This window comes from Pelobates fuscus, chromosome 4 (assembly GCF_036172605.1).
Source record: "Pelobates fuscus isolate aPelFus1 chromosome 4, aPelFus1.pri, whole genome shotgun sequence".
NCBI classification, from domain to species: domain Eukaryota; kingdom Metazoa; phylum Chordata; class Amphibia; order Anura; family Pelobatidae; genus Pelobates; species Pelobates fuscus.
In genome coordinates, this window is record NC_086320.1 from 316348758 (window position 1) to 316368026 (window position 19269).

Below are 19269 nucleotides of genomic sequence, written 5' to 3' on the forward strand. Positions count from 1 at the left end.
CATTGGGGAGATTTTAATCTCCCTTGTGCTATTATGGGGGTCATATTGACCCCCATAGAGTGAGGAGGGGACCTGGGGGGCTTATGAAGTGGTGGGGAGCACTGCTCCCTGCCGCTTCTGTCTTTACATATTGCAAGGAGGGAGCTGCACGCCGGTAGCTCCCTCCTTGTAATAAACCGAACAAACAAACGAACACTGATACACAGTGTTAGTTTGTTCGTCTGATTTTTTCTATTCATTCATTCGTCTGTCTGATGAATGAATGAATAGGTGAAATTCCCGTTCGCATGTCCAGATGTTTCACTGGGCATGTGCGGGAATCTCAGGGCTATCTAGTGTGGGTAGATGACGTGTCCCACAGGGACTTCACCTACCCACACAAAGATGGCGGCGCCCTGAATATAGATCGGGGCCGAAAATAAATAATAAAAAATAGGTAATGTGGGGGGCATAGGGGCATTTGGGGGTGACTAGGGGGTCGATTGGATGTAGTTGAGGCGGGAGGGGGGTTAAAAAAAAAAACGGAATTCGGCATGACAGTGCCGCTTTAAGTTGTTTGGGTGTACGCGGTTTCTTCACGTACACCCCGCTCCTCCAGATATCCCCAGAGGAAGTAATAAGGAGCAACAAAAATATGAAACTACTAACAAGTTATTTACTTGTCAAATCCTATTCTGCATTTTCCCTGTATGTGTTATATCTCTGCCATTCTGAATCAGGGTGAGTTTTAGAATTATTTACCATGCTATCCACCTCTTGTATGCCTCTATGTAGAAGGTACAGTCCATATTTAGAGTTCTAATCCCTTTCCCCAACATAAGACAGGACTTAAAAGTTACTCGCCACTGCAAGTCTAGACGCACTTACCAAGGCAGAATTGCAATTTACCAGGGCAGAATTTTCAATCACCAATGGCTAGTTACAAGTTGAAATTTTGAGCACAGCATTTATATAGGTTTTTTAAGGCAATTCATACACTGTAATATTGACAACAGTTCGGTGTAGTATTCTGGTTGGTATTCTGGTAAGACCATCACGTGTCAGTGTGGTCCTTGCTACTTTGTTTGAGACCTCGATCTTTGCCAAGTGTCCATTTATACAAGTATTCTACCTGCTTAGGTCTGTAAAACCTGGCTTAGGTCTGGTCCTGTAATATTAAATTCCTCTACTTTTAATGTTTCAGTATCATGGAAGTGGAAATGTTTGGTGTTAACCAAGCATGGGAAGTGATTGCCCTGCCAGGACATCTTACCAGCCAATCCATGGATAGCAGATGTAAACTTATACTGCAACTTTTGGTGTTAAAGTGTATTTTATTTGATTATTTAAAGGGATACTATGGGCATCAAAACAACTTTACCTTAAGGGAAACTATAGGCACCAGCAGTGGCGTACACATGACCCATGGGGCCCCGGTGCGAAAATTGATCCGTGGGCCCCCCCCCCCCTCGCGCTTACTCTGCGCGGGCCGGGGCAGCAACACATGGCGGCGGGCACCTGGTCGCAGGGGTTGCAGAGCTGCGACCGCGGTATGTACGCCACTGCATGCAGATGCACACACACTTAAAGGACCACTACAGACACCCAGATCACATCAGCTCAATTAAGTGGTCTAGGTGTCAGGTCCCTCTAGTTTTAACCCTGCAGCTGAAAGCATAGCAGTTTCAGAGAAACTGTTATGTTTCACTGAGGGTTAATCCAGCCTCTAGTGGCTGTCTCACTGACAGCCGCTAGAGGCGCTTCCGCCATTTTAAGACACTGAACGTCCCTAGGAAAGCATTGAGTAATGCTTTCCTATGGGCGGTTTGAATGCGTGCGCGGCTCTTGCCGTGCATGCGCATTCGGAGCTGAGAGGCGGAGGGATCCCCAGCGCCATGGGAGTCCGGCGCTGGAGAAAGGTAAGTGCTTAAGACACAAACACACACTCTCACGAACAAATGCATACACACTAGCTAACAGACACACACATTTACTGACAAAGACACACTCAGCGGCAGACATACATACACACTCACTTACAAAACATACACTCTCACCAGGGGTGTATCCTGGTTTTGTGCTGCCCTAGGCAGGACAAAACTCAGGCGCCCCCTCACCCCCCCCCCCCCCCCCGCCACCCCCACCCAACCCTTCCCCCGCCTTCTAAATACACACACACTGACAGATACGCATCCATTAGCTAACTGTTAGCTAATGGATGCGTATCTGTCAGTGTGTGTGTGTGAGTGTATGAGTGTGTCTGTGTGTGTCTGTTAGTGAGTGTGAGTGTGTCTGTTAGTGAGTGTGTCTGTTAGTGAGTGTGTCTGTTAGTGAGTGTGTCTGTTAGTGAGTGTGTCTGTTAGTGTGTGTGTCTGTTAGTGTGTGTATGTCAGTGTGTGTGAGTGTCTGTTAGTGAGTGTGTCTGTTAGCTGCTAACAGACACACTCACACACTCACTAACAGACACACTCACACACACTGACATACACACACTAACAGACACACACAGTCAGACACACACACACACTCTAACAGACACACTCTCACACACACACAATCTAACAGACAAACAGACACACTCACACTCACTAACAGACACACACTAACAGACACACTCACACACACTAACAGACACACTCACACACACTCTCACACTCACTAACAGACACACACACACACACACACACTAACAGACACACACACACACTAACAGACACACTCACACACACTAACAGACACACTCACACACACTAACAGACACACACAGTCAGACACACTCACACACAGTCAGACACACACACACTAACAGACACACTCACTAACAGACACACACTAACAGACACACACACTCACATTAACTCATTTTTTTTTTAATTTACCCCCCCAGCCTCCTTACCTTTGGGAATGCTGGGGGGGTTCTCCCTCTCCCTGGGGTCTAGTGGGGCTGCCGGTCGGGCTGCTGGGCTGGTTGCTGGGCGGGCGGCTGGCGAGGGAGCACTTCCTCTGAGCTGTCTGCTCAGCTCCCTCGCGCGCCGCAGAGTGAGGCTGGGAGGCGGAGCCGGAATATGACGTCATATTCCGGCTCCCAGCCTCACTCTGCGGCGCGCGAGGGAGCTGAGCAGACAGCTCAGAGGAAGTGCTCCCTCGCCAGCCGCCCGCCCGCCCAGCAACCAGCCCAGCAGCCACCAGCCCAGGATGTCTGTTAGCCGCAAGGCTAACAAGGCATTTGCCCTGGGCGTTTGGGGGCGGCTTTTTTTGCCGCCCCCTGGAAAATGCCGCCCAAGGCAAATGCCTTGTTTGCCTCGCGGCAAATACGCCCCTGACTCTCACTGACAAACACACACTCACTAACAGACATCAAACAGACTCACTAACACACACACACAAACACACTCAGTAACAGACACACACAGTAACACACTCACTAACACTCACTAGCAGACACACACACTCTAACACACACACTCACACACACACACACACTAACACTCACACACACTCACTAACACTCACACACACACTAACACACACACACACACACTAACACTAACACACACACACTAACACATACACACACACACACACTAACACACACACACACACTAACACACACACACACACTAACACTCACACACACACACTCACTCACTAACACACACACTCACTAACACTCACTAACACTCACACACACACACACACTCACTAACACACACACACTCACTAACACACACACACTCACTAACACACACTCACACGTTTTTTTTTTATTTAATCCCCCCAGCCTCCTTACCTTTGGAGTGCTGAGGGGATTCCCTGGGGTCCAGTGGTGCTGCTGGGCTCCTGGGGGGCCGGTCACCCGGCGGCCGGTCAGGCTGGCTGGTGCGCGAGGGAGCACTCTCCCCTACGTGCTTCCTCTTCAGCTCCCTCGCGCGCCGCGTAATGATACCGGCGCCGGAAGATGACATCATCTTCCGGCTCCGGTATCAGTGCGGTGCGCGAGGGAGCTGAAGAGGAAGCACGCAGGGGAGAGTGCTCCCTCGCGCACCAGCCAGCCTGACCGGCCGCCGGGTGTAAGCAGGGCCAGCCTCGGGGGGCCCGGGGGTGGCCGGCTCCTGGGCCCCCCAGGAGAAGAGGCTGGCCCAGAGCGTACATACCGGGTCGCAGGGGCGGCCGGGCCCCCTGGTGGGCCGGGCCCGGTCGCAGCCGCGACCCCTGCGACCCTGGTATGTACGCCACTGTGTCTGTTAGTGAGTGTGTCTGTTAGTGAGTGTGTCTGTTAGTGAGTGTGTCTGTTAGTGTGTGTGTCTGTTAGTGTGTGTATGTCAGTGTGTGTGAGTGTCTGTTAGTGAGTGTGTCTGTTAGCTGCTAACAGACACACTCACACACTCACTAACAGACACACTCACACACACTGACATACACACACTAACACACAGTCAGACACACACACACACTCTAACAGACACACTCTCACACACACACACTCTAACAGACAAACAGACACACTCACACTCACTAACAGACACACACTAACAGACACACTCACACACACTAACAGACACACTCACACACACTCTCACACACACTAACAGACACACTCACACACACTAACAGACACACTCACACACACTAACAGACACACTCGCACACACTAACAGACACACACAGTCAGACACACTCACACACAGTCAGACACACACACACTAACAGACACACTCACTAACAGACACACACTAACAGACACACACACTCACATTAACTCATTTTTTTTTTAATTTACCCCCCCAGCCTCCTTACCTTTGGGAATGCTGGGGGGGTTCTCCCTCTCCCTGGGGTCTAGTGGGGCTGCCGGTCGGGCTGCTGGCTGGGCGGGCGGCTGGCGAGGGAGCACTTCCTCTGAGCTGTCTGCTCAGCTCCCTCGCGCACCGCAGAGTGAGGCTGGGAGGCGGAGCCGGAATATGACGTCATATTCCGGCTCCCAGCCTCACTCTGCGGCGCGCGAGGGAGCTGAGCAGACAGCTCAGAGGAAGTGCTCCCTCGCCAGCCGCCCGCCCGCCCAGCAACCAGCCCAGCAGCCACCAGCCCAGGATGTCTGTTAGCCGCAAGGCTAACAAGGCATTTGCCCTGGGCGTTTGGGGGCGGCTTTTTTTGCCGCCCCCTGGAAAATGCCGCCCAAGGCAAATGCCTTGTTTGCCTCGCGGCAAATACGCCCCTGACTCTCACTGACAAACACACACTCACTAACAGACATCAAACAGACTCACTAACACACACACACAAACACACTCAGTAACAGACACACACAGTAACACACTCACTAACACTCACTAGCAGACACACACACTCTAACACACACACTCACACACACACACACTGACACACACACACACACACTAACACTCACACACACTCACTAACACTCACACACACACTAACACACACACACTAACACACACACACACTAACACATACACACACACACTAACACACACACACACACACACACTAACACTCACACACACACACTCACTAACACACACACACACAAACACTCACTAACACACACACTCACTAACACTCACACACACACACTAACACACACACACACTCACTAACACACACACACTCACTAACACACACACACTCACTAACACACACTCACACTCACACGTTTTTTTTTATTTAATCCCCCCAGCCTCCTTACCTTTGGAGTGCTGAGGGGATTCCCTGGGGTCCAGTGGTGCTGCTGGGCTCCTGGGGGGCCGGTCACCCGGCGGCCGGTCAGGCTGGCTGGTGCGCGAGGGCGCACTCTCCCCTACGTGCTTCCTCTTCAGCTCCCTCGCGCGCCGCGTAATGATACCGGCGCCGGAAGATGACATCATCTTCCGGCTCCGGTATCAGTGCGGTGCGCGAGGGAGCTGAAGAGGAAGCACGCAGGGGAGAGTGCTCCCTCGCGCACCAGCCAGCCTGACCGGCCGCCGGGTGTAAGCAGGGCCAGCCTCGGGGGGCCCGGGGGTGGCCGGCTCCTGGGCCCCCCAGGAGAAGAGGCTGGCCCAGAGCGTACATACCGGGTCGCAGGGGCGGCCGGGCCCCCTGGTGGGCCGGGCCCGGTCGCAGCCGCGACCCCTGCGACCCTGGTATGTACGCCACTGGGCACCAGAACAACTACAGCTTAACCCCTTAAGGACACAAGACATGTGTGACATGTCATGATTCCCTTTTATTCCAGAAGTTTGGTCCTTAAGGGGTTAATGTAGTTGTTCTAGTGAGTATAATCATTGTCATGCAAATACTGCATTTTCAGAGAAAATGCAGTGTTTACATTGCCCCTAGGGACACCTACAAGTGGTCCCTACTCTGATGGCCACTGGAGATGCTTCCTGGGGTAGTACTGCACAATAGGCAGCACAGCCATTCAGCGTCTCCACGCACTGCATGGGGACGCTGAATTTTCCTCATAGAGATGCATTGATTAAACGCATCTCTATGAGTTGGTGCTGGTTGGCTAAAATTGCCGCGCCTCCTTGATGATTTTAGCCAATCCAATGCTTTCCCTATGGGGAATGTCATCAAGGAGGCGGATCAGGGGCGGGACCAGCGCCGGCAGACCCGCACAGCGCTGGAAATAAGGTGAGTTTTAATTCCTTTTAAGAGAACTGAGGGGGGGCAAGCCACCTAAATGGTGGGTTTAACAAACACTATACATGTTTGGGTTCCTGACCCTATAGTGTTCCTTTAATGAAGCACTGTTAGTGTATAGATCATGCCCTTGCAGTCTCACAGCTCAATTCTCTGTCCTTTAGGAATTAAGTCACTTGTGTTTCTGTTTATGCAGCCCTAGTCATACCTCCCATGGCTGTGACTGACACAGCTTGCTTGAATAAAAATGGTTTTGCTCTGTAAATTTAACTTTTATCTCTCACGGGAGTCTCCTGCAGGATTTAGGTCGCTATTAACAGAGCAGGAGATAATTAAGGAGAAATTGTAGATTAAACAGACAGTGTAATAATAATCTAGGTTCCTTTTCAGGAAGGGTTTAGGAAGGCTGTGTAAGTCACATGCAAGGAGGTGTGACTAGAGCTCTATAAACAAAGTGATTTAACCTAAATGGCAGAGAACCGAGCAGTGAGACTGCTGGGATATGATCTATACATCACAACTGATCCATTAAGCAGTTGTTTTGGTGTATATTGTGTCCTTTTAATGCAAGACAAGACATTTTTCAACCTTCATGTTATATGTCAGGTATAAACTTTTTCTCTGAAAATTCTCTTTCAAAAATAAGCTGTTTAACATAATAATTGAGTTAAATTAAATATTTGATAGCACACCACTCAAATGGACAAAGAGGGACAACTACATTTGGGGGGAATTTCTGTTACGAGAAATTTGAGGTGACTTGCTAATAATAGTTTTATGCAACCGTAATTTAATTTAGAACAAGTTACCGTACCTTATTTACACACACTGATTTCTAAAGATATTTATTGTAGTTACATTACTTGGAGTATTATTGCTGTGGAATTCTGTTATGCACTCAGACACAACAACAATATGGATCTCCTAGAAAATGGGTATAGACATTTTCAATTAACAGTAGACAGTGTGCACGTCCTAATGTTTGACATTTTGAAGCATTCATCTGGGTATGGGACTTAACAAAATTTTCCAGCTCCCCAAGGTTCTCCCCCTTGCTGTCAAAACCCCCACCACCCCGCCGAAGTCAACAACGACAGTGGGAATCATCATTTCTGTCAAAGGGTCCCTCCAGCAGTGACTGCAAATGGGATTAGGTAATCAAGTTCAGTCAGAAGCCAGTCAACACGGGTTGTCCAGTGGAATGGAAGCACGAGACGAGACGGGAGGGGAGGGAGGGGAGGGAGCGAGGGAAAGAAAGAATTTGGTTTTCAAATCATGGTATAGTGATTCCCAATTACATCCCCAAGAACCCAACCAAAATTAACAATATTAGTTTAGCTTGAACACATTAAAATAGCTGGTTGTTAATTATATAAAAATGTAATTAGAATTCATTGCTTACAATAATTTGGAGTTTGTTTCTAATTTATTCTCTTATCTGTAGCATTGTAGTTAGTACGGTAAATCATTTTTCGTATATACTATAATACTGTGTATGTTTAGTCATTGGGACTTTCATTTAACCTCTAGGTAACACCACTCTTCATTGCTGCTTCTATTTATTACATACCTAGTAGAGCAGTTTAGATACCGTATCTTATCATTAAGTATCCTGAGTCCAGTTCTTTGTAGTAGTTGAACAAAGGTGCACTGCAAAAATGATATCAGGGCCTTATTCAATGCAATTACCAATAAATTACTTAATCATGTACTGAGAATTATGGATTGCATATACTCAAGAACAATTTTGTTGATACTTGAAATATATTTTATCTATAAGATAATATGTATGTAACAAACCTCCTTTGTTTGGCAGTATTATGTAAAATAAATATATGCATACCTTTTCTTCTCTTAGGAACATACGTGAAGTGCACGTAATAAGTATATTCTAGGCTTCAGTTTGTAGGGAAACTAAACACCAATAAAGTTCCTTACTGCCCTGCTCCAGATATATACATATAGTGACTTTTATAATAAAGGTCAAAGATGAAGTGCTCATGTAGACCCCTGTTTTATTTTTATTAACCCATGATATCTATAAATCAGAGTTAAAAACATAAAGTAAAGAGACAGAAAAATAAAACTTTGTCTTCATAATCACTTAAACTTTGGAGCTTTACAGGCTGGACATTGTTCTATATACTATTGCATCTCCACATTTTGCTGTGATAATGCTAGCGGCTAAAAACTACAACTCCCACAACTAGATGTAGTTGGCCTCTTTGTCAGTAAGTGTATGTCTGCCTACAAAGGTCAGTGTGTGCATGCGTATTTATATATGTGTAATTATTAACATTTATATGTACTGTATTTGTATTTTCGGCAGAATATAATTTATACACAAAACGTACTATAAAACACATGCATAGATAGGGATGGGGCTGGACAGGTTAGGGCGGGATGCTTTGAGGAAACTTGCCTTTGGACAGCAAGAAGGGCAAATCGAGCTCTATAAATCATATAATTCATCTCTTTTGAAGATTAGGACCCCAATACCCTCTTTGATACTGCTCTCCCTATTTTCTTTTCTTTCAGTTTTTTTTGGTAGTAGCCTCTATTAGTCCTTGGGGAGATGTTTAGAGGTTTACATAGGGATCCCATTGTGACATAAGCATGACATCACAAGCAGATCCTGGTTGCTAGGTTACTAGACCTGTATGAGTCTCAACAGATCATGTCAGGTTGAAACACAGGATAAGTCTCGGTCATGAGGAGCAAGAAATATATTAAGATGGTCAAGTGGAAATCATTAACATATTTCAACAAAATTACAATCTACTCCAACAACCTAAAAGAGAAAATACAGAAGACAAAGGTAAGCTGCCTTATAATATAGACATTACATTACAATATTTCAGAATCCCTTTTATATAACAAATGAACTTCCCAAGAATATATGTCACTGATCAGACCTCGCTACGTGTTCTTGGAGGGGGCTGCTTTCCTGAAGCCCATGGAACAGCGCAGTCAGGGGAGTGGGCCTTGACAGAGCCAGGAGTAGGCAGGGGAGTAACCAGTTAAAGGGGCGTGGTTATCTGTAAATGGGGGTTGGAAGATAGGAGTATATTAAGCAGCCATTTTATGAGTAAGGGACATTTTAACTAAACTGACACTTACCTGGTAATTGTCCCTCCCACCCTCCCTGTTGTTTTGTAGTTCCCGTTTGGTCACAGTGGCGGGATAGGGCTTGGGTAATTGGAAGGTAGGAGGAGTATAAATTGGTTAGGCTGGATTAGACTGGAGTGTGAAATGGTTTGTGGGTTCGAGCTCATCGGTGGCTCCGAACCAGGTGGTGTAGGGGGGTCTCGGTACACCCCTACAGTTAAAAAAGTTATGGATATGGGGCCTCTTTGGTAGGCCATGTGTTATGTGTTATTTGCTATTTATAATGTTATTTATTGTTATTGGGCGGGGTCATTGCCGGGGTAATTTATGTACGGTGGGGGGTGGAGGTAAATTTACATTTGTGGCAATGACCCCAATTTGTTACCTTGTTTATAATAATAAATAAAGCTGTGGACTTTTTTATTCCAACAGAAATACGGTGTCTGTAAGTTATTGGGGGGTTGGGGTACACAGCGCACCTGCCGAATAATCGACTGTGCGCATGTCATGCCTCCTACCTTCTGACTATGGCCCTGGGATATATGGCATTTGAAAACACTATTTGTGCCCTGTGACAAAACTGGAGATTGTGCACAAATATGACTATTGTCCATATTTTTTATGATTCCCTTTGTTTGTTGCACTGTTCCCCATGTGTTTCATCTGTTGGTTCGGCTGGATAGACTACCAGACAAACTGTGGAGTTACTGGGTGGCCACCATTTCATGTATCAGAGGCACATGGTGAGAACAATGGATGAAGCACATGGTGAGAACAATGGATGGCGGCCATTTTAACTCACAGACACTGTTTTGACTTTTCTACACGGTGCCATCTCCCCGGTATTTGGTGCACAAAGACATCGTTCAGTAGTTTTTATTTATGGGGTTATTGCATGTTTTGGGGTCACTGTGATATGTTTTATAATACTGTATTTTCCTGCCTGTGATAATTAAGTTAGTCTATTGTGTTGAGATAATTGTATCACAGGCAGAGGGGAGGATTTCTAATGTAATGAATGTTAGCTGTATTGTAATGTGTTGATTGGTTGTTCTTCAAAACTCTGTGGGCTGTACTAGGTTTGTAGAATGTGAATAAAAGAGGCTGTATGTGCCAGTACAGTCAGTTCTACTTCACCCTCAATTTGAAGTGCCGTCTCTTATTGGGTGAATCTGCTACAAGGGATTGCTATGCTTGTCATACTCCCTTGCTAAATCACTACTAAACTCTTGTAAGAGCTTGTCCTGTCCTGCTCTCTGAAGGAGTCCACGGTGGTTATGGTGTTGGCTGGAGTGCTTGGAGCCCTCAGGAAACGCTAGGAGCATCCTTTAACGGAGGTACCCAGTCATTACAGTCTACTGTGATGATTTAGTAAAATGCATTGAAACAGGAGATATACACGTAATGCAGCTGCCTTAAAGGTACATTGTAAAGAACTTAGCTTAATTAAGTGGTTTTGGTATATAGATCACTCCCCTACAGTCTCACTAATCAAATTTCTGCCATTTACTTGTTATATAACTTTGTTATGCAGCCCTAGCTGAATCTTCCCGACTGTGACTTACACAGCCTTCTTACACACTTCCTGTAAAGAGAGATCTAATTTTTAAACTTCCTTAAAAAAATTATAACTTTTTATGTCTGCTCTAAGTGTCTGCTAGAGCTTGCAGGATCCTCAAGTGTGCGATTTAGGTCCAATTAACACAACAGGAGTCGAGAACTCCTAAAGTAAACACACTGTGCTGTAAGATCAGATTGTAAATGTCATTATTTTATTCATGGGGACTGTGTGTAGTTAGGGCTGCATAAACAGAAACAAAAGTGATTTAGCTCCTTTCTGTATATGAAATAACATGATCTATATAGCTTAATCAAGCCATTTTGGTAAAGTTGTTTTGGTGCTTAGTGTATCACTTTAAGCATGTCTCTAACAAGGTTCTTCACTAAAGTGATAATTAAAAGTGTACTTCAAATTTAAGGCCAAAGTAGGCGAACTGGAAACAAAGCTGATTTATAGAACTTTTCCAGTTCAGCCATTTTTTTTCTTACATTTTAAATTCATTTTGAATTATTACTTTAATAAATAACCCTTCTAGACATTGTATGGTCACTTCCCTATTTCATTAGCAATTTTGAATGAACAGACAGTTAGAAGAGACCAACGTATTAAAAATTATAATTTTAAATGTGAGGAAGAACTAAATGTGTATTTATTCTTTTAGTAAAAATATTTAATTAGAAGTAGTTCGAAAAAAGAGATTTTATAAGCTTTTTTTTTTAATAAGCTTTTTATATTAATTTATATTTTTTATTGAGATGATAGCATGTAGTAAATGAATAACATTAGAATAGAAGAATATACATCATAGTTGGCCTAAGTTGAGCTGGCCATGGAAAACATCTAATTTTATGAATAAAATAAACAGATGCAATATACACAAGTAGTTAAAATGTTATGACACATAAACTTTCAGCAGTAAATGCACTACTTGCAAGTAGAGACGTTAACGGGACACTGTAGTCACCAGAACAACTACAGCTTAATGTCGTTGTTCTGGTGAGCACTTTCATGTAGACAATACCTTTTCAAAGAAACGTCAGTGTTTACTTTGCTGCATACGGACACAGTTGGGCTCCACCCCTGTAAGCTATCTTTTAAGCAAATACTCTTATCTTTATGATAAAACATTAAAAATAAAATTATTTAAAGCGGAACTGTCACTTCCACTGAATTGACAGTTGTCGTACCTCCACCCCATTAAAAACAATTGACGCATTTAGTGGAAGAATAATGCAGCAAAGTTAAGTAAACTAATAATGCATCTCTGCTCCACTTCCACCTTGTGGCTTTCACTGTTAGATGCCCATGCACACATGCGCATGCCAGACACCTAATAGAATAAGCAAATTATCTACCTACAGGCTCCTTTACCCTAAGGGGTGCCTGTGTTCTGCACTTATAATGTGCCTTTTTAAAGCTGAGCTGGCTTGTCTGGTATGATAAATACCAGGAGCCATGTCCAGTGGCTTTGTAGTCCAGTTAGCCTCTTGTGCTTGATAACAGAGATGTAGGAACAGTTATAGAGGGTATAAAACTCAGTCCTTTCCCAGCTCCCCCAGTGTCTGTGTATGAGGCTGGACAGGAAGTGAAAGGGATCGCTTTCCACCGCCCACCAACAGTCTTTCACATGGGAAATGGCAGAAGGAGCAGGGACAGCATTTAGTGAGGCACAATGTATAACCACTCCTACATTTTTGTTATCAATCATAGAAGGCTGACTACTAAAGAAAACATAGGAGGATGAGTACTTTCCAATTAACCCTTCAAACGCCACTTGTCCTAAACACACCTTTTCCCTTACCCTTAATCTAACTCTTCCCAAAACCTAAACAAGCCCTTTCCTCTTTTCCGACATTTAACCCTAGAACAAGAGACGTACCATACAGTCCTGCAATAGTTGGTCTTTTAATGCTGTAGGGAGGCATAGCACGCCCTAACGTTCGGACCCCCCCTGCCTTCATACTCATGTTGCCGATCATGAGCGGGGGGACTGCCTGACAACCGATGATGTTATATTCCGGTTCCCGTCATCACTGCGAGGCGCGCGAGGATGCTGAGCAGGAAGAGCTCAGATGACAGTGCTCCCTCGCTGCCCGCATTGTGAGAGGCTTGAACGCCTCTGGGGGGACCATGAGGTGATCAGCCAGCCAGCTCTTGGGTCCCCCACAAGAGAGGCTTGGAAGTGAGAGTCTATATGGTGTAATAAACAATTAATATGTTTTTATTTTGAATTAACGGTTTTAATGGTTATTTAAGATATTGCATCATGTAGGTTTCCCGTATTTTCCTTCTTTTGTCCATTGTTCAAATATTTATAGTCTAAATTGTGTATGCCTGTGTGTTTATACATATATATGTGTGTGTGTGTGTGTGTGTGTGTGCATGTATATACAAATGTTTGACAATTTGTACCATTTTTGAGGCAGTCTGTTCTTTTTATTTTTGTAATGCAGTTTAATATCCCCAACTAAATTCCTGCCACCCTTTTTGAGCTGTTTCTTTAGTATACAGTGAAAAATAAAGCTTCTGCAACCATGACTATTTTATGCATGACCATCTCCTGAACTGAATAATAGAAGATGTATCTGTAAAAGTAGCTTTTCAGAATTTGCATCCGGCCATCAGCATAGAACAAATTCAAAGCAAAGGAAATTAGTGTTTTATTTGAAGATATAAATGTAATTAACTTTATAAAGGGAATTAAGGAAATTGTAAAAAAAAAAAATATATTTGATTAGAGTCGGTCCAAGTTTGCATTCATATAAACCAAACTTAATAATTGAGGATATTTAATCCACTCAGGATGGGCAGACAGTTCATGTCTGAATATAACTCATCATAATCTCAATGTTTTGTAAGGATACATTTCTGTGGCATATGCTTTTTGATAAAAAAAAAAAAGAAAAAAGGTTACTCGTGCACTATCCCAAATCCCTATGCAAATTTAAATAACTGGAGGTTTTCTTTAGTGTCACTCAAATGGCCATTAAAGTGTAAGCTCACCTGCCACGTAAAGACAAAATCTTTTAGGTGAGTCCTACACTAACAATTCACCTTGCTGCTTTAAGCTGAAAGGCAAAACAATCTCTAATGAGACAGACAGAGGTCTTTTTCTACACCCCTACATTAACCCTTAATAGGGAGCACATGGGATGCTCAGTAGCACTGTAACATGACAAATTCAAACAAACAAAATTAAGTCCTGCACTCAAACTCCCACTAGTCCTGGGAGGCAGCAGTGACTATAACACACATCAGCCCAATATATATAATAATAAATAAATAAAAAGTTTATTCCGCACTATCCCAAAGCTGGGATAGTGATCTTAAACTTTAATGGCCATTGGAACGATACTAAAAAAAAAACCTCCAGTTATTTAAATATGAATAATGATTTGGGGTAGTGCGCAAGTAACTTTTTTTCTGCTTTAATTCTATGTATTGGGGCTGATGTGTACTATGTTCATTGCTGCCTCCCAGGAGTAGTGGGAGTTTGAGCACAGGACTTAATTTTGTGTATATATATATATATATATATATATTTTAAGGCTTTGCCTGTAGTTGTGTGAGGGGCTTGATTTCCCCTTAAAAGGGCTGACAATCCACTCCCAACTTATCGTGGTCTGGCGAGTCACTTCCGGTTCAGACCGCCATTTTGGATTGTTTCTTACCTGTCTTCCTTGTGGTCTCCCGGTCCGGTGTCTCCCTGGCTCTTCTACCCGCCGCGGCGTCCGCGCAGATCGTTCTCAGCTCCAAATACCGGGTTCAACCGTAAGTCAGGCCCTTCCGTAAAGCAACAGCCGCAAAATTGCTACCTTTCACGGCGTTTATACCGAGCGTTCAGTTTTTCTGTCATGTATTGCAACGGATCAAAACCGTTCGGCTAATTCTAGTACACATATGCTTCACATGTTTCACTTCACGTATATTTTCGAACGTGGCCGTTTGGGAAATGTAACTGTATATATCTTTTCGGTATTCGAACATTACAGTGTATTGACTCATTCGCCTCATTCGCCTGTTTCAGCCTTCCAATCTCCGCTCCTATATCTGCCAGCGTGAGCTGCTCGTGTTTTGAGCTAGTTGAGGCAGGGGAAATGGCATATCCTCATCTGGATGGGTTGTGAGTAATATGGATATGAGCTGTGACAATATAACAGAGTATTGTGGAATGAAGAGCCTAAACCTTGTGTAAACTAGATGTATAGTTTTTACTGAAATTATATCATGCTTTTTTTACTTGTTTGTCTTTTTCCAAGGAGATATTTAAAGTGGTACTCCAATCACCAACATGTTTTTTTGTTGTTTGTTTTTTAATTGTTCTTGATTAAAGTAGCCCTGACTGGCATGGACCCCCCACCCCCCTTAACAGAAAAAGTAAGCAAAAACTTGCTTGCAAACCCACACTGGGGTTAAACGGTTTCTCCAACTACAATCACCACTTCAGTGATATGAAGTGGACATGGTGTCAGGAGTCTGTATGTGCAGCATTTCTCCATGAAATGCAGAATATACGTAGAAATCGTATGTCTAATATCAATTCTGGCAGCAGTGAGAGTACAAAATGTAGGTCTATGGAAAATCCGGTAAGACCACAGCATACTCCATACATCAGGGGTTCTCAACCTTGTCCTCAAGGACCCCGTACCAGTCCAGGGTTTAGGGATTACTTGGGTGTGTCTAAGGTGTTTAGAAAAAGGAAAAAAAAAACACCTTAGAATCTAAGGTGTTTTTTCCCCTTTTTCTAAACACCTTAGACACACCCAGGTAATCCCCAAATCCTGGACTGGTAGGGGGCCCTGAGGACTGGGTTGAGAACCCCTGCCATAGATGATCTTGTGTAATGATGGATAATAAATTAACAAGCATAGATATTTAGAATGGCTTATGTTTCTATGTTGCTGCATTACTGTCATATTACAGAAAAGGACAAGAGCCCTGAATTCTAATATAAGTAAAAGTCTTCTACGATATAAGAAAAAATACGCTTTTAAATAAGGGGAATCATTTTTTTTTTTTTCCTTAAATCTCCATGTCATCTATGAATTGCACGCCCAGGTCACAGAGTTAAACTTTTATTGCAACGGGATTGTATAAGTCATAAAACTGACAGCAATAATCTATAGAATTTGTGAGCATAATATATAGAAATCAACTGTGCTTAGATACGGCAGAATTTACTGATATTGTTTTAACTGTATTTTGTGCTTTGTCTTTTGTAGTACAGGTTGTACCCTAGGCAGGGCCGGTGCAAGGATTTTTGGCTACACAGGCGAAGATGAATTTTGCCGCCCCCCCACACACAAATAAGATGTATCTTTAGCGGTGTCTCATATCCAGCCTTTTGAAATCCCCATGTAGTGTATTGTACCCCCCTTTAGTGTGTCTTACACCCCCTTGTATGTCTCTTACAACCCCCATGTGTATCTCCTTTCCCCCCCCCCCAGCCCCTTTGTGTGTCTTTCTTTCCCACAGCCCTTTTCTGTGGGTCTCTCCCCTCAGCCTGTTTTTTGTGTGTCCCTCTTCCCCTCAGGCTCCTTTGTGTAACTTTTCCCTCCCAAGCCATATAGACATAGTTATATACCTACACACACTCATACAGGCACATAGTCACAGAAATATGCAGGCACACAATCAAACAAACACAGCCATACAGACACACAGTCATACAATCAACACATACAGGTACACAGACATACAGTCATACAGACACACACACACACAGACATGCAGACACTGGCATATAGATAAATAAAAACACAGTTATACAAACAGACATACAGAGACATGAAGATGCAGGCATACAGAGACATAACGAACAATGCATACAGAGACATATATACACAGACAGTCACACAAAGATATACAGAACAAGGCATACAGAGACATATGGATACAGTCATACAGCGACATACAGGCATACAGGGACATTCAGAAACACACGGACACAGTCATATAGAGACATACAGACACACAGTCATACAGAGACATGCAGACAGGTATACAGAGCAGGGGCAGATCCAGAACCTAATCTTGGGTGGGGGGGGGGGGGGGGAGGTGGTAGTGAGTTTTAGTGGGGTAATAGGGGCTCTAATTAAGGAGTTAAGGGCTGTAGTAGGGGGACAGGGGCTGTAGTTGAGAGTTAGGGGCTGTAATTGGGGGCTTAGGAAATGTAGTGGGGAATTGGGGCTGTAGTAGGGGGTTAGGGACTGAAGTAGGTTGATGGCTGCAAGTGGGAACAGGGGCTGTAGTGTGGGGGATATGGGCAGCAATTTGGGGGAGAGGGGCTGTAGTGGGGGTAAGGACTGTAGTAAGGGAATAGGGGCTGTACTGGAGCTATGGGGTAAAAGGGAGTGGAAGGGATGTGAAGTAAGGGAATTAGAGGCTGTAGAAGGGAGTATAGGGGCTGTGGTGGGAGCAAAGGGGCAATGTGGTTGGAAATGGGCAGTAGAGGGGGGACACAGGGGCAGTATGGTGTGGGCACAGGCTGTAACGAGGGACACTGAGGCAATAAAGTGGTGTCACAGGGACAGTATGGTAGGGGGTAAATGGGAAGTAGAGGGGGGGACAGGGGCTGTTGAGGCGGGTAGAGGAAGTAGAGGGGGGAGACAGGGGCAGTAGAGGCGTGTGAAAGGGGGGCAGAGGCAGGGGCTGTAGAGGGAAATAGAAGTGCTGTAGAGGGGCACATGGGGCAGTAGAGGGGGCAAGGGCTATTGAGGGGCTGTAAAGGGGGCAGGGGTAGTATGATGGGGCAGGGGCTATAGAGGTGGCAGGGGTAGTATGGTGGGGGCAGGGGCTATAGAGGTGGCAGGGGTAGTATGGTGGGGGCAGGGGGTAGTATGGTGGGGGCAGGGGGTAGTATGGTGGGGGCAGGGGGGAGTATGGTGGGGCAGCGGGAGTATGGTGGGGCAGCGGGAGTATGGTGGGGCAGCGGGAGTATAGTGGGGGCAGCGGGAGTATAGTGGGGGCAGGGGGAGTATAGTGGGGGCAGGGGGAGTATAGTTGGGGCAGGGGGAGTATAGTGGGGGCAGGGGGAGTATAGTGGGGGCAGGGGCTGTAAAGGGGGCAGTATGGTGGGGGCAGGGTCTATAGAGGGAAATAGAAGTGCTGTAGAGGGGCACATGGGGCAGTAGAGGGGGCAGAGGCACTATGGTGGGGCAGGGGCTATAGAGGGGCTGTAAAGGGGGCAGGGGTAGTATGGTGGGGCAGTTTGGAGGGGTAGGGGCTGTAGAGGGGGCAGGGACTATAGAGGTGTCAGGGGTAGTATGGTGGGGCAGGGGCTATAGAGGTGGCAGGGGAGTATAGTGGGGGCAGGGGCTATAGAGGTGGCAGGGGAGTATAGTGGGGGCAGGGGAGTATAGTGGGGGCAGGGGCCGTATGGTGGGGGCAGGGGGAGTATAGTGGGGCAGGGGGTGTATGGTGGGGGCAGGGATAGTATGGTGGGGGCAGGGATAGTATGGTGGGGGCAGGGATAGTATGGTGGGGGCAGGGATAGTATGGTGGGGGCAGGGATAGTATGGTGGGGGCAGGGATAGTATGGTGGGGGCAGGGATAGTATGGTGGGGGCAGGGGGAGTATAGTGGGGGCAGGGGGTGTATGGTGGGGGCAGGGATAGTATGGTGGGGGCAGGGATAGTATGGTGGGGGCAGGGATAGTATGGTGGGGGCAGGGGGAGTATAGTGGGGGCAGGGGGAGTATAGTGGGGGCAGGGGGAGCAGGGGGAGTATAGTGGGGCAGGGGCAGTATAGTGGGGGCAGGGGCAGTATAGTGGGGGCAGGGATAGTATAGTGGGGGCAGGGATAGTATGGTGGGGGCAGGGAGAGTATGGTGGGGGCAGGGGGAGTATGGTGGGGGCAGGGGGAGTATGGTGGGGGCAGGGGGAGTATGGTGGGGGGCAGGGGGAGTATGGTGGGGGGCAGGGGGGAGTATGGTGGGGGCAGGGGGGAGTATGGTGGGGGGCAGGGGGGAGTATGGTGGGGGGC